We start from the raw sequence: 24,276 nt of genomic DNA, 5'->3' as shown, positions 1-24,276 counted from the left end.
GAATCCGTCATACCTCGGAAATTCCATCACAGCAGGTGCAGAAATTCTCGCGGAAGGTCACCAGCGGAGGATCACAAAACACACGTATCCCGTCAGCTGAGCATAGTTCTCAACTATTCGTTCATACAGTACATGTATGTTGCATATTGAATACATTGTGCATGTATGTATCTACATGCAGCGTAGACACTGAGCACTTTCCTTTACACCTCGATACGTACATTGGTATATATATATATATATATATATATATATATATATATATATATAATATGTGGATATACACTCGCAAGGATGAATTCAACTAGACAAAACATGTCCTTAATTTGTTTGTCTATACATATACGCTTTCTCCGCGACGAGTGTATTCAGTCTTATCAGCTGAATATGTGTATACTTATACCGATGATAGACCGTGGAGTCTGTATTACATTGACATCTGAGGTTGCCGAGTGATTGCAAAAATTCTCCGTGTGCTTAGTCGATTTTTGTTTTCATCTCACACGATACATAAAACAGGATGAAAGATTGGGATGATTTCATTTTCTGGGTAAATAAATCGGGCCACGTTATACGTATATTATCTTCGGGGAAAACCTCGAGCAAACAATAAGACTCTTTTTCTCCTACCTCGGCGTACGATTTATGGAGTAAAAACAGAGTCGGAACGACTGCAGGCCGATCAGCGGATTAAAAAATCGGACTTGAAGACAGCGCTTCTATTTCATTGATCGTCTCCCATGTTTTCTCGGAGAAAAAAATGACTCGATATTTGAGTGACACAACAGTTTTTCCAGATGAATTGATTTAAATTAATTTACGTACTTCAACTTGACTTTTTTACTTCAATCCAGATTTTTTTACTCGACTTAATTTTTTTATTGCTATGTAATTATCTTTTTTCTGTAAACAGATAATTCTGGCATGAATCCAAGCTAATTCAAATCAACTCGACTAAATTGTCCGTAATTCAGTTATTTCTCAGTTAATTTTCATTATTCCAATTAAGTTTCAGTAATTCAGTCAATTCTCATTAATTCACAAATCTATTGATACATCAATTCAGCGAGTTACAAATGCAACTGCAGTGTAATCGAGCAACGGGATATTCCAGCAAGTGTTTTACGAGAGGACGGTTTGGGTTATTACCGTGAGCGAAAGCAACCACCAGATTTCAGGGGGATTCCAGATTCTGGCGCCGGATAAACAATTTCCCTAAACCGTGAATAATTCTACCATCAGTCGTTCGGGGACTCTGTACCGCCGCCTCACCTATTTGATTACTCTTCAGGGTGGTTCGGGCCAAAGAACGTGTCGAGACTGCTAAGCTTTTTCGTGCAAAAACAAGCCGTCATTTTCCCCTACCTCCCTTTCATCCCCCCCCCCCCCCCCTCCCCCTCCCCCTGTCGCTCTCATGGTCCATTTTTCTCCCCCTCTTGATCCCCCCTTCCCCTTGTCGTATACCTTCTGCGCAGTACGTCAGCGTTAAGAAGCCTTTCATCGCCGGCAAAAAGAGAAAATCCATGCTATGCCAAAGAGACCTAATGATCACAGTCGGACATTTGAATATGCAAAAGAAGTCGGTGATTCAAGGCCTTGACTCGTAAGCCAGCTGCCACCTTGCGTCGATCCGTAGTGACAGCTGTTTTTCTCAATTTCGGTTTGCTTTATTAAATCAGGGATAGACGACTATTTTGATGATATATTTGTCTCTCCTCTTCTCCCAACGGCAGTCGTAACGAAGTGACAATTGTATTTTAATTCCTTGCTTTCCCTTCCACTCGTTTCATCGCCATTCGCACTTCCGCCTTGGGAACGTGTTTTATTCAAACAAGTGCCCCTCGAGAACGAATGAAAATATTTCCTCTCAAATCCATCCGATTTAAGCGTGTCACACTGAGACGCCAACATGATTGAGGACGAGTAGTACGAAGATGTGCTCAGGAGACAAACCCCCCCGATAAATTAGATCCAGTTTTAACACGTTTTTAAGCCCCGCACTCGTTAGCATAACAGAGGGTGCAGTCAAACAGTTATAAACTTAATTTTTAATTTCAAAGCGCAGTACGCTAGTACAAAAAGGAAGATTGGAATTTGGTTCACGGTGCTTTTGTTTCTAGGATTAGGTACCTACGCAAGTGGTGAACCAACTCGTCGAGAAGGGTTCGAAAAGGTCGCGAAAGAGCCAGAGAGTAAATATAAATTAGCGAAGGTAAAATTTAGGGCAATACCTAATTTGTATTTCAAGATCGCCTTTCTTTAACAGTCGAAAATTAGTTTTCCCTCGGTTAATTAGAACTCGCGCGCGATTTGTAACAACCGTTGGAATAATTAATGGGATTAAGTTCCGAAAAGTGGAGGCTTTTCTTTTTCAATACCGACATTTCTCCAGCGAGAAATATTTCATGAAAACTGGCAAATTTCCAACTCGGTCTTCGACGTATGAAATTTGTCTGCACGCATGTACCGAGATTGAAAGAAACTCACTGACACGAAATCTGTTTACGTCGAAGTTAAAAGAATTCTTCTACCGGAGCAAACTGTATTCCGATAAAAATGACGAGCTTACTTCTGACGATTTCAACGTCAATCTTCCTTCATACTCTCATCGCGTTAATCGCGAAGGATTTTCAAACGACAGAATCGAATCAGGTGACAGCCTGCATCCGTTGTGACAAGGGTTTATTCAACTCAGTGACACCACCACAAGGGATTCCCCAGGTACGCAGAATATCGGAAAGGTAAAGTGAATCGGACAAGAAGTGCGGAACGAGGAAAATCCCTCGAGATTATGAAAATTTCAAGGGACTACTCATTCCACGAGTGTAGTGGACAGTAATTTATTCCGTCTACGTCGCGTCGCGAGTCACACGTGCGTACCTAATTGAAGCGTTTGACGTTGCAACGTTTCATCCGATACTGATTCGTATTAGAACATTGTACAACCAAGACAAAAGCCCCAGAGTCAACAATGTTCCGTATTACAATATAAATATCATCATACTCTTTTCCCTGCGAGTATATTATTAATCAGCATGCACTGCATAATATTGGGATTCGCTTTAGCTCTGTTAATTAGTCCTGAAAAGTGATCGAGCAATGAATTTTGAGTGAACGAGCCCGCCCTAAGCAAAGCAACGCGGTGTGACATCAAGAGAAAATTCGATTTCCCGCGGCTACCAGGATCAACAGGCAGCACATTGGCAATTTGGTTATTTTCACGTTTCGTTTACCAACCGTCCATCATCGGGATAACGGGATCAGAGCCTCCGCCCCTCTCGCTACCCCAAACGCTGCCTCAACAGCCAAGATAAATGTTAATTAAAACTAATTAATTATGAAATATCGACCGGTATACGGTAGACGAACGGCCTTAAAGTCAAACAAAGTCCTGCAGTTTAAAGCCGCTGAGTTCGCCGCGTTAATGCACTGCCGTTAGATTTTCATTACATTTTCCCGCACGTGTGATGTACTCGGAGCGAAGGTGACGTGAGTGGCGGTAAACTCAGAGAACTGCTCGATTAATACGAATAAGGATTTCCTCTCCTCCATCCCGTTACATATACATATACACACACAGCAAACGCACGCATCGTATATATATATATATATATATATATATATATATATATATATATATATGTTCACATGGGTGTGCGTTATACGATATAACCGCACTCTTCATCACCGACCATTAGGCCGAGGCAATGAAAAATGGTCACCTCTTATCTTGTAAGTACGACATTTCGCGTATAATATATAAAGAACGGACTCCCCGAAGCCAGACGTGATCTGCAAAGCAGTCTAGAGCATTAATTCTTGGTTCGGTTTTTGCTTCGATAATTACCTATACATATATACGTATACGTAGATACATGTATTTGGTGATAGAGAAAAAGTCTGCGATATTTTTGCTAACGTTTTTTCGTCAACTCGGTAAAAGGAATACAGGGCAGTGTTTTTTATGCGGAGTCAGCCCGGAGCCATCGCTCCGGGTATGAGATCTCTCATATCGATGAGTATGATGCAATAATTTTTCGTTTAATCCGTTATTTCGCCGATGCTGAAACCCGCGGAGCTTCGTATAGCAACAAGTTTTATCGGCGATCGATTGCGCCCCTGGGTGGCCTGGAGCCAAGCAGGAAAATAAAGGAGCAGGAGGGCTACTCACTTCAAACGTAGCGAAAATAGGAAGAGAACGATCCGAAGACGGCAGTGAAAAAACATCCGGGCGTCAGAACCACTTACTGAGACGGCATCAGTTTGTTAAGCCGGCCTCTGATCCCAATTGACTCTAACTATCGGTACTCCGAGAAATTTGCTGATCCCCTTTTATCGACCGTTAAAAATTTCTTCTCCTTTTCTTTTCGTCGTTCCTCTTTCCCTCTAACTCGTCTCTCTTTCTCTCTATCTCTTTTGAATTTAGCCTTTTTTTCTTTTTCTTCACGTCGCGTTGCACTGTTCTGCTCAACGTGCGGGTCATCCAGACAATTTATGAACGAGAAAATACCGCTAATGAAATTTTACGCGCCGACGGATTACCACTGATTGAAGTGGAAATTCCGTCCTGAATTCAGGGAATTTCTCTTCAACGTACGGTCGCGAAACGGAGGTACATGATTACGGTGAATCCGGCAGACATATGACATATGTACGTACACACACATTCCGATTTTACCATATTCTGTTGAAATATTCAATTCTTCTCACACTTTGCATCAATCATGGAAAAAAAAATTCCACAGGCGGTATTGTTTGATTGTACATACGTAACCATGTGAAAATGAGTATAAAAATATGAATCGAGTAACGATCGATCACTCCCAATATTTAAGTGCACCGATGTTTAGTTTCTCAGCGATTTTTTAGCCACGTTTTCTCCCGCCTATCGATCAATTCAGCATCAATCGGCATTAGCGAATTAATAAAACATAGGATCACGACGTACGACTGGCTCCGCACTCACGTTCCTCGTATAACCAGCACTTACCGGACCTCCGTATACCAGGTTCAACGATCAGATGTTAGATTTAGATTACAGTAATAATTGCCCTAGACGACAGGCTCGTGGCTCCGTCAACGCCACGCGGTACGATGGCTGACTTCCACATGTACTATAATACACACGCCATTAGAGAATTATTTCCCCATAAAATGCCTGCTTCAGCTTCGCAAGGACGGTGATAAAATTACTTTCGCTCGCTCGCTCGCACCGGGAAAAAAGGCGATGCGGATAGAGAGGTTCTCATGGGTGCGGAGGAGAGGAAGGAAGGAGGTGATTTAGGGGCGCAAACAGAGAAGATATAACAAGAAAAGCGGCGCATGGGTGTGTCGCAAACACGAGCCGTCCTAACGTCGGGCCGAAAGCTCGGGACGCCTCACTTTGACGCATAATCATTCGACGCACGTGGGATTCTTCGCTTGAAGTGGTCAACGGTGGTTCCGAACACTCTTGACACCTTTCACCGCTACAGCTGGCTTTGAGGGGACCCGGAAGGCTTTGACGGCGAAAAATGAGGTGAAAATTCAAATGCCGTTTATGATTAATTGAGAAAACATTCGCGATTTTTCTTATTTTCAAGTTATACGTCATACTCTTGCCGATGAAAATCAGCGGTATTAGTAAAAAGTATTTATGAATAAGGGATATATCGAGCGTAATTTAAAAAATTTTCAAACAACGTTCCATCAGGGGAATTCGCCTACGTAGATAGAACTTACAATTTGTAAAAAGATGTCAAAATTAAAAAAAATTACGGCTAATAATTTGAGACACGAAAAATTTGCTATATTTATTATTATACCAGCACGAAAGAATTAATTTTTTTATATAGAGGTCAGTTCAATATGTGAGGGAAATTGTTATCTTTATTTGAACAATAAATAAAATCGAGGCAATAACTTGAGGCGTTTTTGAGTTATCGTGGTAAACTTAATGACAAACGATGTTTAGAGAAAAACGCGTGTAAACATGTACCACAGGCGTAAAATTAGAAAGTTAGACGCACGATTGTCTTCAACGCACTATATCTAGTTTTATTATAAATATTTTTTTATGTTTACGACTGATTTTCATCGACAAAAATGTGATAATCAAATTGAAACATAAAAAAAATTGCATGTTTTTTTCAGTAGTTCATAAAGGCGAATTGAATTTTTTCCACATTTTCAGCCGTCAAAGCCTTCCTAGTCCCCTTGAGCTCAATTTAGCGAATTTTTCAACCGTCATTTAAGCCTCCCTAGTCCCCTCAATGTAACCAGATATTTTGAGGATACCAGGAAAAAGAAACACCGACGTTAGCTGCTTCGTTTCCTTCGACGATACGAAGTTGCGTCATTTTAAGCTGTCCTGCAGCTTTACTTTGACACAATGCCACGTCACGATTACAATCCCGAAGTTTGAAGTTTCAGGAACTGGCAACTCACCCGTGTGTTTTAAACAAATCCTAGAACCGTAGGAACTTTGGGATGATGATGATTCGTCAGCTTATCGGAGTCTCAAAGATCACACGCTGGTGAAACTAGCCCAACTTTCATAATCTCTCTCTCTCGAATAGACTCACAATCGGTCCTTAGTTGAAAGCTTTTCACAATCAGTGAGTATTTCGTAATCAGCGCGAGGAATGATGTCAAGAGTCGTCGAAAACTTCGTTACGAATGTATAGTACGTAGATACTACACGGCATGTGAACTTTTCTCTCCGATCTGTTCATTCGAATGAAAAAAAAAAGAGATTCTGGTATGTAACACTTAATATATACAAGGGTGGGTAAATTGTTTGATCCATTCTACGTTTCTTTTCATTACATAATACATATATCTTTTTACTCCAATTTCTTTGCTTCAATTTTATTAAAGAACACAATAATGAGAACGGTGAAAATGGATATTAAAATTTTCGAAACTGTTATTGTTGGAGACGACAATTTCTCCGATGAATGCATAAAAAGCCTGATATAGAGACTGTTAAATTCGCATTAGATATACATTCAAAAACCGAATTTGCTGTATCGTCACTTAACCCGGATCTCTGATGCTCTCTGACGATTCTAATATGAAATTATTAATTCTATCTGGCATTTTTAGCAGGGATAAGTATAACGCTTCCGTAACTTGAAAATCCGTGCAACCTGAGATCATATACATTATACAAAGTGTACATGGGTATAAAGTTGCCGGAGGGAAAGAAGAATTTTTAAAGAGAGCTAATGGGAAATAAAAGACGAAGGGATTCGTGGAACAGTAAAACCTTACGAAAGAAGTTAGAAAAAAATGAACCACCTGTACAAGGATCGTCGTACTTACAGACATTTTTCCCCCCAATAACGCAACGAGCTTCCGGCAACAACTGAGCACTTTTTTCAACTTCGTATACTCGAGGATATTTGTACTGTGTATGGATTCCTACCGTGAGAAAACACAAACAATTGATAAGTCTAAGCGTCGAAGCGAGTAATCGATTAATGACAAAAAAAATTTTACGAACATAAGCCAAGAATATTTATTGATATCCTATGATAGGATACGAGGCGAAATTTTTCTTCGTAGCTGAAAATAAGATCCAAGAAAAGGTCCTGCGTGGTTTCAGGCAGGAAACACGCATCGGACACGCCGTGTCTATCGTTGTGTGGACAAGCAGCGAGGACGTGTATCAACCTTTAAAATTTATGGTTTTCCATTTTGTCCTAAATCCACTTTGCCCCCCTCGCGCCACTCCCACCCTGGATCCACTTTCTCTCGTTTACTACATTTCCCCCATTTCTTTGTTCATGTTTTCCCCCGTACCTTTTCTCTCGACGCGATATGCGAGGGTTACATATTCCGGTTACCCTTAGGTGAGGCCCTGAGGTGAAACCTTCAGTCAGTGGTTCGTCCTGTACCTTATTACATTTCGCTAACGTTTCCATATCGCCGCTGAGATTGTGGTACCGCCCAGGTATAATATAAAAAATACATAATTTCATCCAATTTTTACTCTCCTTGTAAGCTGCATTGTACTTTTCCAGGACTCGCAATCAACCTCCTCGTCTTATTACTTTCGCCTCGTATTTTTCTTTCGCTAAAAATCTTCCTCACAGTGTTCACAACACGCGATAAAAATACCCTTTTCGAATATCGATCGGTGCAATAGAACAATAGATCAACGCGCCCCGAACCGACCCAGCCTTGTCAATTCCTTTCCATTTTTCTCTACTTCTTTCTATTTTTCGTACTCTCCGTTAGGTATAGAGTGGGCCAAACGGGGCAATCAATATCAAGCTGTTCTCGGTAGAGCAATCCGATGAGTTGAACACCAGAACAAGGAAGATCCTGCGATAAAACACGGATCTAGAAGTAATTTCACGTTTCACACTACGTCTGTCTTTCGATTTTCCTTCCCCCCGTAGTTCGTTACAACCGAAAATGTCGAGCGGACGAAACGTGGCGAAATAACGAATTAGAGATCCGGCGAGAGGCGCTGGCGACAGGGTGAAAACGGAACCAAGTGCCTTGTTCGGTCTAATAATCAACAATAAATTTCGTGCGCACGAAACGCGCTTTCCAATCTCCTTCAACGACCGCGAAACGTTTACGGATCCACAATTTATGCGGCCCGAGATTTTCGCGAGTCTTGCTTTCGGTCGGTTATCGAAAACGTTCGACGCAGGTCCCACCACTCGGAACAGAAATTCCTCCCGAGAAACGCGACAAAGGATTTCGCCCTCCACCTCGGCGGGGGACGTGGGGTGGGTAATTCCTGTAAACACAGGCATTTCTCTCGAAGGTGTAGAATCCTGATGGACAGGATTCGCCGAGGGTGCGGTGCAAAACGAATCCCGTTCCGACAAAATCACCGCTCTCGTTCCCCGTCGGCATTGATAAGACCCGAGGTCCCCCCTTCGCCGCTTCCTCAATCTATCATATTGCAAGACTTATGTGCATCGTAGATATGTTTCAGCTAACGCCGTTGCCGCATTCCGGAGCCACAATACACACCTAATAGCTGTGAAAAATAGCTTCTCATATTTTCCGGTACGAGCTTTTTGCCGAGGCTCAAACCTGCACCACGTCTCTCTTTATACCTACGTACGTGTACCGTACACAATACCGTGTTACAGGTATACCTGCATGCATCCGCCTCGCTCTGAGCAATATCGATCTTTCGTCACGGGCCTAGGTCTCAACGAGCGATAATTCTTAGCCTCTACCTCTTTTACTCAGCCTACCAACGAAACACGGCCATCCGGTACCTACGCCTTCGCACCCCGCGGGCAGCCAGACCCTGTATACGATATACATATACATATACATATACATATATAGACACGAGGCTTACGGTAGCGTGTGGATTATCTAATATCTTACCGACACGCTAGAGGCGAACCGAACTATTCCTGCAGGACTCAAGTCTTACGGAGGTGCTGCAGTATAACGCCGTGATTGCAGGTTCAACTTTTGAGGGAGGGAATAGCCGACGAAAAATGTTCGAATCGATTTCCGTACACCTATTAAGTCCGTGCTCTGGTCGATTTCGAGGGTGACGTATATATCTGCCAAATATCGAAGTCCACGTATCTCAAGCTCGAAAAAGGGCTTGAGAGCCCCGTCCTGTACGCGATTCTGAACGAAAACACTCCGATTCGTTTTCATTTGACGCAGAAATAAAGAAAGGACACGTATTCGAAGGATTTACTATTGCGATTTCGTACAATCCGTGCCATTTCATTATTCCTGCGTCAAGTGAAAATAGGTTGTAGTGTTTTCGTTCGGAACTGCATATAGAATGGGGCTGTTAAGCTGTGAAGATTATACGTCAACGTCGAAATCGATTAAGGCGACCCCTTAACAGGGTGAGATATAACGAGCGTCTATTTTGAAATGGCTTAGGGTATTTTGGATCGAGCTGGTTGTAGAATTAAGCTGGCAAAATTATTGAACCGGAAATTGAATTCAAGTTCTCGTAGGCTCCGATCATCGTTCTGCATTGCGATGAGAGAATTATCGATTTTCGTGTAGAACGTGGCCCTCGAGTCAATGTTACGAAGAATGCTGCTGAATTCGTTTTTCGGAGAAAAAAGCAGAAAAAAAGAAAAACATGCACCTCGAGGTACTCCGGTACGCGTTCAGTATAAATCAAAAAATCATTTGACATCCCGTGCAGGGTAATTTGTCAAGAATGGAAAATTATTCTTGGTTCATACCGTATGCAAAACTCGGACGAAAATTACACCCGCACAACTTTCAGTCTTTAATACGAAACTAATTACCATATCCAGAGCTATAAAGAAGGTAATTAACGACAGGATTTGCCTAAAATTCAGACGTGATATCCACCGTCTTAAGCTTGAATAAATGATAAAATTTCGAAATAATTAAGCCAAGTTATAACTTCCTTCATTACTCCGGCTATATATGATGCAGCGTAAGCGTAAAGCCGCTTCAACGTTTTGTGCTGAGCTTTCTACCGTGTTTTTGTAACTTTTTCGATCGAAAGAATAACACCGTCCCATTTCCATGTTGAATCAAAATAACAGAAGCGCATTGCAAACAGGAAAAAGACTGAGTTTTTATCATCCTAAACGACGCGACTGACGTTTCAATAAAGCCAACGACTTCTGCTACGGTAATTCGTTTTACCTTGGATACCAATCGTCCAAAGGTGGACTTTCAAATGAATTCAAGGTGGAGCTAAGCCGCCACCCTAACAAATACCATAAGCAGCTAATTGATTTGAGGTATTGCTTATAAAGTACACGACTGTTAAGTTTCGTAATAATTTTCAACACAGTATTATTCAAGCGTCAATTTCGCCTATCAACTAATTTTCATTCGGGCAAATATCGAATGACTAGTTGCGTGTGAACGATTTGCTATATCTGAACGACAAACATTTCACTGTCACCTGTGTTCATGTCGTTATGTTTTCTCTGGTCGCAAACAGTGTACGTGAAATGCAAAAGCTTAACCCTCGCAACAGGTGGGCCGTGACTTGCGCCCAGAAGAGTTTATGTCCATTGAATATACCCAGAAAGATATATCGGCCATTACCACACGTGTCGAGGTGTACGGAAGTTAACACAATAGAATGTATGACTTTTTCACAAGCACATCGACACTGAACGACCATTTTTTGCCAATGAAAAATGTTTTCTTTCGCCAAATTTTTTAGCCTCACGTCACCTTCTCCGATGATAACATTCACTTGGCGTTTAACGAAGCTGTATGAACGAGACGCGAATGTCACGCGACGGAAGATTTGGAAGTCAAGCACACTGCAGGGTCAACTTGAATGTCAGAGGAAACATTCCCCCAAATGGAAATAGATTTATCAATCTGCATAGTCGAAACGTAGCCAAAAAAACGGCACCTTAACCCTGATCGTTTCATATCAACTAACTTTAAAAGTCTCGCTCGGGGTCGGATGCCTAGTGTAACTGGTTTTTGTGCTCGTGCACTCGCTTACTAGTTGTCAGTGTTTTACCATATAATATGACATAGTTGTAGGGGAGACTGGGGCACGATGGACTCCCCAAAAAATTCTGATATTTGCTTCACAGTATATAGAATGAACACTGCCTTTGTGCATGTGACGCAAACCGAATCTGCCCGTACGATTCTTCCTGTATAATGTTAAAGATTACGTTTACACATGCATGTAAGTATAACGTATTGTGATTTTATGACAATAAATTTCGTCAAAAAATACCACGGAACAATCAGCTAAGTGCTAACAGATTTGAAACACGACGCACAGCAATTTTAGCTCTAATTGAACGACGTTATTGTCGTGTATTCCTATGTATACTATGCCAACTACTCGCCAGTCGCAATTTGTTGATCCTGGTCGTTCGGTTTATTTTTCCGATTCAAAATGTTATCTGAAGCATGCATATTGGTTTGATGGTACAAAACATGACGTTTTCAATAATCAAAATTGTAAACATGAAAATTAGTCCTGATAGTCAAAAGTCACCAGGTCAAGGACCTGGACAGCCAGAATTACGGAGCGCTTGTCCTGGAACTCGAGTTGCATCAGAAAGCGGACCCGAAACGCAGGATCCAGGAGGTAGAGAACCCGGTACTCGAAATCTGCAGAGCGCGATTTTCATCCGTCCGCTCTACTGCGCGGTGGTTTCCAGACTGAGGAATTCGGCTAGCTGATTATCGTCTATATGGATCGATGACGTCAAGAGAAAAAAAAATTTGATGACGTCACTTTCCGAACATCCGACCATCCAAACTTGGGTTTCGAACTTTAATACTATGTATGATTTTGTTGCTTTCACAATTCCGTTGCTTGCCAACTCGGTACTTCAGCTGCTAACAAAGATCAATCGCCGGTAAAAATTGAATTAGGCAAACCGTTGACAGAGTAGAAAAAATATTGGTAATATAAAAGCAATTGCCGCAGTGAAATGCGGATAATTTCAATTCTAGTCATCAAAACGCACAGATCCATTCGACATGCAAGAATAAGTCGAAATTATCGACCTACAATCGCGAGCGATCTATTTTTACCCGCACAATCTCAACCCGTCACCCAATTTCATAAAACACAAAAATTCCATTTCCCACCGATCGTCCCAGAACTGTCAGACTCAACAGGCGAATGTTCTCCGTCCATCGTAAGCTGAGGAACTTTGCCGTGAAAGCTCAAGTAGGTACAAAGCGGATTTAGCAAAGGGGTTAGAAAACCCGGAGGTAATACGAACGTACTTTGAGTGGAGTGGACTTTGGTACACATCGGTACTGGCTTTACACAACCTAATTACGCTTCGCCACAGCTGGAATGAATTAAAAATATAGTTCATTTTTGTAATCCAATATAACCGTGCAAGAATATTTTCAACGATGTTTTTCCGGACCGCTGTGTAATATTTTTTACATCATTAATTATACTCAGGTGTACACGCAGGCACGAATTGTAATTCTTTAGCGAATGCGCTGTAGATTTATACGTTTCTTTTCGATTTGTTAATTATCACCGGTAATGAAACAGAATGAAGAAAATGGCGGCGTAAGCGTAGACGAGTAAATCAACCAGAGAGTAATTGAATGGGTAAAGTACGTAGCACTGTGACAAAACAATTTCAAACACAAAGGGAATCGTTGATCGCGTATTCCTCTAAACCAACATTGAAACTGTTATACCTGGGAAACTCGAGCGATGCAACAATCTCCAGAGTCATGAATAAGCTGGTCCGACGCTTCAGACCAGAATTTGCATGCTTCTTGTTCATCAACCAGATCTAATGCCCATCCGTTGGCGAGGAGAATGTGAGTACAGGGCGTGCAAGAAGCGATGAAAAGCGACGATAAACAGCAACAAGGCACAAAAGGTACGAGCGAAATCGAGAATCGTTTGATTCACGGTCAAAGGTCTGATTGAGGAAAGATTCTTTTTCTTTTCCTCTTTCTTCCCTTCGCTCGGTCATCTTTCATCCCGTGCAGAAAATCGTAACAGCACAGCTGCGGGCCCTTAAACAGGACGTAAAGTGCTACATCTGGTGCACCACCCACCCTCCGATAGATCGCCGTTCGCCAAAAAGTGCCCACAATCAGTCAAGGGCTAAGTCCCTGATATCCGTCAGCAGGAGAGAGCAAGCTATATATAGAGCGTGCCCCGGGCATCGATCGACGAACCTGGGACCTGGAGGCCAATGTGGTGAACACCGTCTCAACCCACCGACGAAAGCCTGGCGATGCACGTGGTTCGCGGGCTCGATGCGTTCGTCGTCTGCTCGCGCGTATACGTCCCTGTGATACACAAAGTGAACTTGCTCGTCAGGACTTTGGATGCACTCCCAAAGTTAGCCTGGATTTGTCTCTCGCTCTCCGGGACGCCGAGAGTTAACGCTGCAGTCAGCTGTGCTTACACACGTTACCAACCATACCGAAGTACACGCGACGTTCGCTACGGGGATCGAGGACTCGATATCACAGCTACTGAAATCCCGACCATTTCTTCCTTGGTAAATTAAGATTGACTTCCCTAGACCGAGCTTTTCTGTATTTTACGAATGACGTCGCACCCCCTAATCCGCTCTCGGGTTACAATCGATGGAATTGAATTACGATTTTTCGTCAGGATTCCTTTTTGTCACCCTTTTTTTTCGACGTCGCCTGCACGGCGTCTCTTTGCTCGGACTCTTCAACCACCCAACTTGCAAAGTTTGTAGCATAATGTACCTAAGTCGTAGCATAAGCGGGTCACGAAAGATCTAACAAGTGTCGAGTACCTACGCCATATTCATCGCATCAGCGTGATACAAACGAATTTGAGAAATTTTTAATCCCTTAACATTATGCATCGTGCACGTATATTCACGGGCCGAAGCGTAACGCGGTTGGTTGCCACACAATATAGCATTATGTACGACGATATATGATATAAATATGTATACAGATACGCGTGTATGCTCGCGGATGTTACACAGGCTAAGCTAATTTGCACGGCTAGCTAATAGGTACCGCGGCGCTTTGAATTTAGTCGGGTTGAATTCTGCATCAAACGCGGGGCACAGAGGCCCAAAATGAGTGGCTTAACGTTCAGCCGGCCGTCATCAGAAACGTGGACGGAATATATTTGCCTCAGATTTTCCCCCATCCACGATTCAGGGATTCGTCCCTGAGGACTTCGAATCTTTCGTGAATACCGTGCATGTATACAAGCTGAACGGACACCTGCGGAACGGGGCTAAGCAGCCAGCGATCAAGTTCCCTTTCTCTTAATCTGGCAAGCCTGAAGCCTGAAAGTAAATAGATTTCGGCTCTAGCGAAGCTTTACTCAGAGGCAACGGAGCAACTACCGTCGCGCGAATTCTGCTTCCCTTTCACGCTTTCCTTCGGTATGTAACGCCTATTTTCACGTGTATATAAGTTTCATGGAAAAAGCATAGAAAAGCACAAATATGTCAGGGGAAACTTACTTATAATTGTTGCGAGCTCGAGCACAAAAAGGTGAATTTCAAATAGCGAATCGAAATTTCCAACTTCGGCGTGAGATTTCACGAACTAACGCTCACCCTCTCTCCCGGATTTCCCTACGTATATTCCAATCCTGCATCTGCTCACGACGCGTCGTCATGAGTTTTTTTTATTATATTTTTACTCTTTTTCTGCCCACCACCAAACAGCTTGCCAACCTGAACGTTATTCGATCGTCAGCTGCAAATTAATTCACCTTCTGCGGTGTGGACTCGAAAAAAGAGGACGAAGATTCGAATACGGAGAACAGATTCAAGTCTAGTTTCAATTCTTTCGACGGTATCGATATTGCTGTGGATCAACGAAAAAACGTCAAAAAAAAAACAAAAACCGTCATTTCTAACGAATGCAGGATGCAAAAAATTCCAGGATCATCAAATACAGATCGCTGCTTGGTAATTCATTCTAAGACCCGTTATACACTTGCTATACTGCGGGGAAATTGTTTGTGGAATGTTTAGCTTCGATAACAAACACATTTCGCACGATCGGTAGAATGAACAAAAACGGCACATAGAATAAAAACACGGAGGGACGTAGCAGCGGTGTGAGAGAATGGAGAAGATGAAGAATAAGAGGGTGAAATCGATGCGTGAAGTGGGAGAAGAAAAATAAGAGGAAAAAAAAAAAAGTGAAAATAATGCAGGCATGAATAACAAAACAGAGCGTGCAAAAGCGGACGTGATTTCCACGCAACCGATGTAAAAAGAACGCGAATAAAACACTTCTTGGCATCGGAGACATAGCTATTGCCAATTGTTTGCACAGGCATTTGGTCCCGCGATTCCGATGGGAGAAACCTTAGAAACTGTAACCTGAACAAGCTGCACGCAGTTACGTAACAATAATGGAAAGCCTTCTCGAGTCGAGCGAGTTAGCGAACGAGTTGCGATATCTATGACGAACCCTGCCGAACATACAGTTATAGGCACGTGTGTATATATACCGCATACATACGCCAGCGATCCCGAAACTCCGCAGCGACGTTTGATCCCGGAACAATTAAGTCGGCCTTGCGACAAATTGTCAAGCCCCTGAATTTCTCCGTTCGCCTATATTGTTTCGATTCAATTCACAGTCGACTTGATAAAAGTAATTAATGGGGTTGTTCCCCGGGTTTTCTATGAACGAGTACCCTAGAAAATTTGGTTTGGCGAATCCTCTCGCGCATATAATACGGTGAAACGATGATTGAAATTCTCCGCCCTTCGACCCTCGGAGTCAGAGATCCGCAAGTTTTCGGTAACACCGGCCGAAAACACATGGAATCGATAAATCTGGAGAAAGGTGAAGAACTTTTTCCATCGTGATCTCGGTAATTTCCTTCGAGAATTTTGGGAAAATCGCCGGGGTAAAAGGGGGGCCTGTGGCGTATCGTCGCGTACAGGACTCGGAGACGACGTAACCCAGACTCGGGGGCGTCTAAGGGTAATTTAGATCGCGTCACGTCAGACTGCTGCGGACATCAAAGAGTTGATTACAATGTTAGGGAGCAGCCCTACATGTGGCGATGTGGTATCAACCGGCGCATCGCTTTCCCAACACCGACAACGGTCACACTGCTTGCATACACGTGTCGCCCGCCTCCTCATTGACCCCCGATGGCCAAGCTAAACTCCGGCTGATCCAATCAGAACATCGGCCGACGTCGTCGTCGCGTTCTACAATTCTCAAATATCCCTCCTGCAGCCGCGAACGCTGCTTTCATGCGGTAAGCCGCGGCTCGATGGCTCGACCGGTGAAAACCTTCAAACTCTCGGGGGAATCAATTATTCTTTCTATACCTAGCGTACCGTGTATCGCCAAAAACACGACCCGCGGTAAAATTTTCCCTCAAAATTTGTCCGATATATTTGTCAACTTTTTTCAACGGTAGTATTTCAGGTAATATAATTTGTACCGATTACTGTTCAACTTTTAAAAGTCCGCGATTTTACAACATTTCAAAATCAGTCAGGTGTAACGAATTTGATTTTCTTTTAGGAGGTAGTATATGATTATTGTCAATGCCGCAGTGAAGTTAAAATCCTAAATTTACTAAGGGATTCGTTTGTCCGACGATTTCCGATCGACGATTCATTCGATTCAAATAACGAAGAGGGTACAATAAATTGTATGTTCTCTCAGACGACGAGTATCATCCGTACCATCGATTCAGCAAATACAATTATAGTAAAAAATTTGCAAACGCAAAATGAATGTGAAACTTGATAGATGGTTAGTAGACGATACTTTCATCGACTAGCGATAACGGGAAACGATTGATTTCCCCTTTTCCACAAAACTTATCAGACAAGAACAATTGTATCGCGTCGCCAAATATCGTACCGACATTACGGGATGTAATCGACAAAAAATTTCACACCGCCATGCATCGGCCGTCCATTACGTGTAATTCTAACGAACGTATAATACACTTAAGACGGGAGGCGAATGCCTTCCCCTAATCCCAGAGGGTTGGTTTACCCAGGTAGCCGGTGTAATATGACGGGTCGAATTAACGCGAACTCGGATAGGAATCTCAGCAGTGCAGCGGTCGCGTTACGAAGGTGGTGATCCGGGGTGTATCATTCGGCACGATACCTTAGCCTTAGTGCTTCGTGTCGGGTTGTGCGTGTGGAAAAGCGTCTGCGTAAGACGCAAGGCGTAAGGCGTAAGGCGTAAGGTGTAAGGTGTAAGGTGTAAGGTGTAAGGTCCGACTGCAGACAGACGGGCTCTGATTGCGTATCGACCGTTGGCGCACCCTGTCAGTTCGTAAGCCGGCAGCTCCCTGCGGCCTGTGCGAATAAAGCAACAGGGTGAATTTGAATGTAGCCGGAAAATCGAGGAAGAGAGATATCCCGGCTCAGTCTCGTAATGCCTCGCCGAGACTTGTCGAAATGAAAAGTTACGAATCAACGTTTGATATAACAGACGCTTCAGGGTTATCGTTACGAAAGAATTAATAATAATAACTCCTACCGATACCCCGAAGTGATTCTTTCCAGAAGTTACAGCGTTTCGTCTGAAAAAATATCTCAGGGAATTGTTGCGGACCACGAGAAAAATCTGTCAGATTTTATGCTCGGAATGAATTGTGCGAGAAACAATAAAGAGAGAATTATAACGAGCTGTGCCATGCTTAGTTTCAAATATTTGGTTGAAGTATGAACAAATATATGTGTACTAACAAATATTATAATCGAGAACTTTCCTATGTGAAAAAAAGGCACAGTAGTCAATGCATGGTCGGAATGTTAAATGTAAGGACTGATTTGTAAAAATATTTGTACAGAAGATGTGTAACGACAAACCAATTAATCGAGATCCTAGGTTTTTTTTTAATAATTCCATTCGCAGAAAAATTATTTTAACAGAACCAATTTATAGAAAAGCAAAGCACGACGAGTGAAATGTCCGCATAAACCCAGTTGATTTGGTCCTACGATTAGCGAAGAAACTATCAAACTAAGAAGTCGAAATTCCGAAGAAAAAGACCAGGTACATTTTACATAGTTAAATTATGCGAAATCGCGAACATCGTTCACACCGAATTCATTGAATTATTCAAAATGCATAAGTAACACGCGTGGCTTGAGACCTGAAAAGATATCGTTCGGATTTATTAATCCTTAATTTGCCTATCTCAAACATGCAAGGTTACCTGTATCCATTGTTTTGTAGCAACTAAGTTCATAATATTCAGAGCCTCGATTAGGGAAACGAATGTATATCCGATGGTATCAAAAGTTTAACGGGTATCCGCCTGCTGTGCGTATAATCTGGCACGCACCAAGTATGACTTTCCGCACAGCTATTATATTTACGTCTTACTGGAATTACTTGTATCCATTACACAAGCGGTCGTTAAATATTCCCACGCAGGCGTTCATGTGGAGAGAATTACCAGACAGGCATCATATTCCTCGAGCGAACGGCAGACTCTGAACGATAATCATAAGTCGCGAGCAAATTTTTTCACAGAGAGCCTCGAGTAGCATAATCGCAGCAGGTTCGCCAAAAGTTTAATTAAATAGTTTGATTGAGCTTACCGCTGACACGCAGAGAAGAAAGACAAGTACCGGAAGTCCGGTTAATCGAGCTCTGGCGTGAGGTCGAAGACTTTTTTAATCGAACTCTCTCATTTATTTCTCACCTCCAATATTCCATAACAAAGTTTCGACAGTGGCTTTTGACGCAAAAAAAAAACAAACAAACATTATACGGCATTTTTCATCTGCATGGATGAACATAAAAAAATAAATATACTATGGGTCCATTTAATTTTTTACCGACTGTATATTTATTTGATTCTACGGAAATGAGCTGGATATAGTAGAAGAGAAGATTTTGTTAGAAACTTGAAAACTCATTGCGTTCGACTAATAATAATTTCTTTACTCAACATTGCGAGTTTCGTTTATTCAAGATATACATACTTATGTAGACTTTTTACAGAACGTTGGATAAATTATTCGTTTGAGTTGCGACGTATTTTTACATTTCTAGCAATTTATTTATTCCAAATTGTGAATGGCTCTCTTCGCGATTTTATTTCTTCGACCCAATATGATTTGCAGCTGAATGAATGCCGCGGATTCGTATTCATTTGAAAAGCTTCGACTGTGGACTAAATCAACAGCACGAGAATTTTCACACCAATTTTTTTACAGGTACTCGATTATTTGCACGCAATAAATGTGGAACGCCTGCAGCGTATATTTATCTTCGGATAAAACATGATTGGTGCAAAAATCAATAACATCGAATTGAGGATTAGCTTCGCGAGTTCGTAACCGGTTTGACAATCCTCACTCTGAGCCAATATTTTTTATCTCTTGACGCACGACAAGTCAGACGCGACCCAACACCATTTTCCACAGTTGTAAACTTCAATGCGTCTTATTCTCATCCATACCCATCACCCGGCCGGTATACATATATCTCAGTTATACCGGCGAATTTCATCCCTTCTATTTTTATATACAGGGCTCAATTTATACCACCTTTCACAAATCCTGCTCACGAAGCATTTTTCAGAATTCTTATTCTTTTTATAACTATAACGCACAAACATGGCATTTTCGTGAGTAGAAGGATTATACGATAAGAAATAATCATCTGTAAATATATTGTGAACATTTTAAGTCGACAACTGAAAAATTTCCAGTTTGCCATACTTTCTAAGATTAAAAATCTCTGCAGGTGGAATAAAAATTAGCCAGAGTTCTTTCCACACACTTTTAGCGCGCTCTGTTAATAATATATATAAAGTATTATATACGTAATAATAATAATGTTAATATTATATTTTCGATTTTTATTTCTTCTTTATTTTACATTTATCCATTCTCTTTACTAAGCTAAACCTCCATTCAATTACTCTCACTGCCCGTCATAAGCTCATGAAATTTTATTCCTGCTCATGTGTGTTAAAAGCTGTGACTTTTTTTTTAACATTTCTTTTTTTTTCACGATTGCAAGAACCTTCACATCCAGCCAAAAAAATACCAGCAACTATGATACAAGTGATTCGCTTCTACGTTTTAATTTCAACCACGCATCGGTGATTTGTCCAGCGCGTGGTGTACAATCAATTTTCCATTAACCGTATTGATTTGCGAAAACCTATTCGATCCTTCCGGTCCGAAACGCTTTTAGCTGTTTGTCATTTCTCGCTGATTTACTTTTAGTGCTTCCACTCGAAATTGTTGACGGCTGATGCTTATCTCCGCGATTCGGTAATCAACTTCAGGAGTGACCGAGCCCATGAAGAGGGAACCCGACGCAACTGGGTCCGTCGGTAATTCACAGGACTACAATACGAACCGGAAATCGGACCGTGAACCGAGAGTATTAGGTGTACGCGTAATTTGTCACCCGCGCGAGAATCCGCGAACAATTCCTCTTTATCCCCGGCATTCTTCCGAACATCTATTAATCACCGTTTTCATTTTTTTGCAAATTTTACGAACTCAACTTTTGCACCTGACAGCTAGAGCGCGTAGAGCTTTTGCAAATCGAAATCTCCCGTCACGTTAATAAATAGTCCTTTACTTTCGCCCTGTCATTTTTCTGCTCATTAATTTTTGCCTCGTTATAATATCTTGCAAGCTCAATTCTCATCCGAAAGTCAATTTACCCATTTGAAAAGTGTATATACCTACTATCTTATTACCGGGCCCATAAACGGAGAGTTATTGTGCATCGTAGTTTCATCATGACTTGGGCAACTTTTCAAGTAAATCACCTGGAAGCTGCTATCGCATATTGTCTTGCTCCGATCAATGCTACCTGTAGAATCTGAAACGTTTAGCGTTACTCGGTATTTCCGTATGTTAAGATCTCTTCTGTCTTGTATTTTGATCTTTATCCATGTTTATCCGTTCTCAGATGTTTAACTTAGTTCTCCCTTGGGATTTCTACCCCGTATATTGTCCCGTTATAGCTATTTTGAATTTTTTTTAAGCTTATTTTTCGATCGAAAAATTCAAGTGCTGCAGCGCTTATACCGTACTAGAACGCATTACACATTCAATCGTTGAATTGAAATAAACCACTCATTTTTTCTACTGTAGACTTTCAAAATTTTTTCCCCCTTGTAATTTAACAACTTCATTTTTTTTTTATTCTTTTTTATTTAATAAGGCCTTACTGAGACTTCTGAATTCGTTTGAAAACAAATTGTGAGTATCTTTCTACACCTTTAAGTGAACATTGGTTCGAGAGAATTCCACTCAACTTTTACATGAACACTTCGCGGGTAGATATCATTCAGCGGGAAGTAATCGAGGGAGTTTATTGTTTCCTGCCGTACGATTTCGTAATACAAGCGAGAAAATTTGTTTGTACCTGTTGCAGCGTTCCTTATTTTAATTACATACTTGTTCCACTCTATTTACTTATTTTATTTAAAAATTATCCAAGTAACACACCCGCAGATCGATAGTGAATTTGCGATACTTCGTCAAACTCGGGGCGTTTGAATTCCGAAATTCTGCAAATGCAAAACTGACGCATTCGCTATATACTCGTCCAATGCCTATTGTAGGTCCCTCGCTTTTGCCCCCCTCGCTATTCTTTTATCCCACCCTCATTGCCGAGATTTTTCCTTGTAACCAACACACCTGAAGGACCCCCGCGCATATATCGGTACGATCTTACACAATCTGCAAACAGCTTCCCCTCCGACAAAGTAACAAAAGGATGTCGAGAACATTGTCGAGTCGAGTGGATTGCTCTGGACTAATACTCGTTCCGGTAATTCAGACTCACAGAATGACATTTCCTTCTCAACGGTAGTTGAAAGTCCTCAGACGAGCACCAACCTTTGAGATTACTTTGTACCTGATAAAAACTTCGCTTGCCGATCAAGATACTCTACCCGATCCAATTTGTACGCAACAGGTATTCTATCTATACGTGCTAAAAATATCGCAAATATTGCAAATACTGAACTGTCAACTCGGCATTGTGCGGAGGAAGTTTGATTACGAACAATTTTTCGTGTATAGCAGGCGATGGGAAAATGCTTTATAACCTACGGATAGATGGGTAAATCGTAGTAAAAATTAACAGAGAAGCGGGGCGACGGGGTAGCAAAAATTGGTCTCATTGAATACAAGCGAGTGTAACGAGAGGAATTCGGTATGGACAATGAAAGACTGAATTGTTGCGTTGTAAAACTTACCTTCCACCGTCTCTGCAATCTTCAGTTCCACTTGAGTGTTAAAAAGATCGGGTATCCGTCAGCTGGGCATTCTATTCTTCTGGTCGTCTTTTCTATTCCTCTATTTCAACATTAATCACCACCCGCTGCTTACCACTATCACTGATTTTCTGGAATAATTTCATTATTTATCACATGAACGATTGTTCGATATCCACTAAAAATTCACTCGCGCGCACCGTTAACTAAAGCTACGCAGGCTACGCGTAGCGCCTGCAAGCGCCGCACGGTCGCTACACTAACTGGCGCTTTCAATTGAATTTCGAACTCCGCAAGCTCGTAACCAATGAAATTCAAGCCAGCGCCTGCGCAATCGCGAGTTACAACCAATCGCATACCGCCAAACGCCGTCTCAAAGACAATCTCCAAATCCCTTAGATTTCTTGTTTTTTTCCACCTCCGTATTTATTGTTTCGACGTTTCGATTTATAGTGCAAATCGTATACAGAAAGCATGTGATATTAATTTGTTGCGCACGATCGTTATTTAATTTAATTTTTTTCAATATATAAGTGATCTTAAACTTATACAGAAACTGTGGGAACCTATTATCGCGTACAATCAATCTTGTTGAGAGGGAGGGGAGTTTGGAGGTAAGGGATCGAAAGTTATAAAACATACTCGCACCAGCCTAAAACTCATTTCGGAAGAATAAACAAGAAGCAAAAAATTCTAAAAGAATAATAAATCGTATTCTTTTCCCCTTGTGTTTCGGTATTTCATTTATTATAAAATCAAGCTTCGTTTGTAATTTCCGTATAATTGCCTCAAGCTATAATAAGTTATACCTTCTAAGGAGATACACCTGCATTACCTCAATATTTCGGATCAATACCAGCAGGTGATTAGATCACGCGATTTTCAAAATTACAGCCCACATTCACCGGATCACATTACAATCGAATCGTTAAAAATTTATCGTAATGACATGCATTATTCATTTATCGTTCACCCACCGCGTGAGTTTTAAAACAGACAATGCAATTGCTCGCCATCATATTCAAATCAAATAAATTGTCTATAGGTACGTATATAGTTATATACCACAGATATATCCCCGAGAGTTTCCGCGCAAATAATTCAATGCGTCGACACCGCACTATCCTTGTCGACAAAATGCACGCGTTATTAAAATGCTAATATCTGGAGACGAGAAATCCTTTTTCCGGTATGTTCAAGTTTACCATTCAGATAATCCAATTATCGTTAGAATCGACGAAGAGGAAACATCCCCTTTACCACAGAGCAGAAGACTAATTCACTAAAAAGCAAATCTCACAATACTCGAAGCACAATTATTATTGCCACGTATTAAACACGATGGTAAACATCAGGTGTAATCGCGTAAAATCGCGTCGGCACTCCTGCCTCTGCGAGAGATCCGAGTCGACTGCCAGTGGTGTACCTCGCACATTCTTTTGTTTACTGTTGATATCGGCACGAAAGGTTCGGCCTACGGCCTTGTCGATGAATAGGAAAAGGACGTTTCTTCTACATATTCGTTTTCCTCGCTCCATTCTTACGAGAATGAACCTTCTACCGCATACGTTGAAATTAGGGCATGAATACACACACCGATCGCGGAATAAATAGCAACTGCG

The 24,276-nt window shown here is 41.6% G+C and overlaps 1 protein-coding gene across 6 annotated transcripts in view; it reads right to left on the bottom strand.

Annotated features, from left to right (window-relative positions):
- LOC124300434 (voltage-dependent calcium channel type A subunit alpha-1) overlaps nucleotides 1-24,067 on the bottom strand; it is a 117,714-nt gene extending 93,647 nt beyond the window's left edge. For all 6 annotated transcript variants that reach the window (XM_046754536.1, XM_046754538.1, XM_046754539.1 and 3 more), the window contains exons 1-2: nucleotides 23,860-24,067; nucleotides 22,637-22,785 (exon numbers count right to left, since the gene is read on the bottom strand). The gene's annotated coding sequence lies outside the window, so the exon portion shown is untranslated. The remainder of the gene's footprint in view (nucleotides 1-22,636; nucleotides 22,786-23,859) is intronic.
- Between the last annotated feature and the right edge of the window lie 209 nt (nucleotides 24,068-24,276).

This window comes from Neodiprion virginianus, chromosome 3 (genome assembly GCF_021901495.1).
Source record: "Neodiprion virginianus isolate iyNeoVirg1 chromosome 3, iyNeoVirg1.1, whole genome shotgun sequence".
Lineage (NCBI taxonomy): Eukaryota > Metazoa > Arthropoda > Insecta > Hymenoptera > Diprionidae > Neodiprion > Neodiprion virginianus.
Note: the sequence above shows the minus strand (reverse complement) of the source record. Positions and strands in the feature narration are given on the sequence as shown.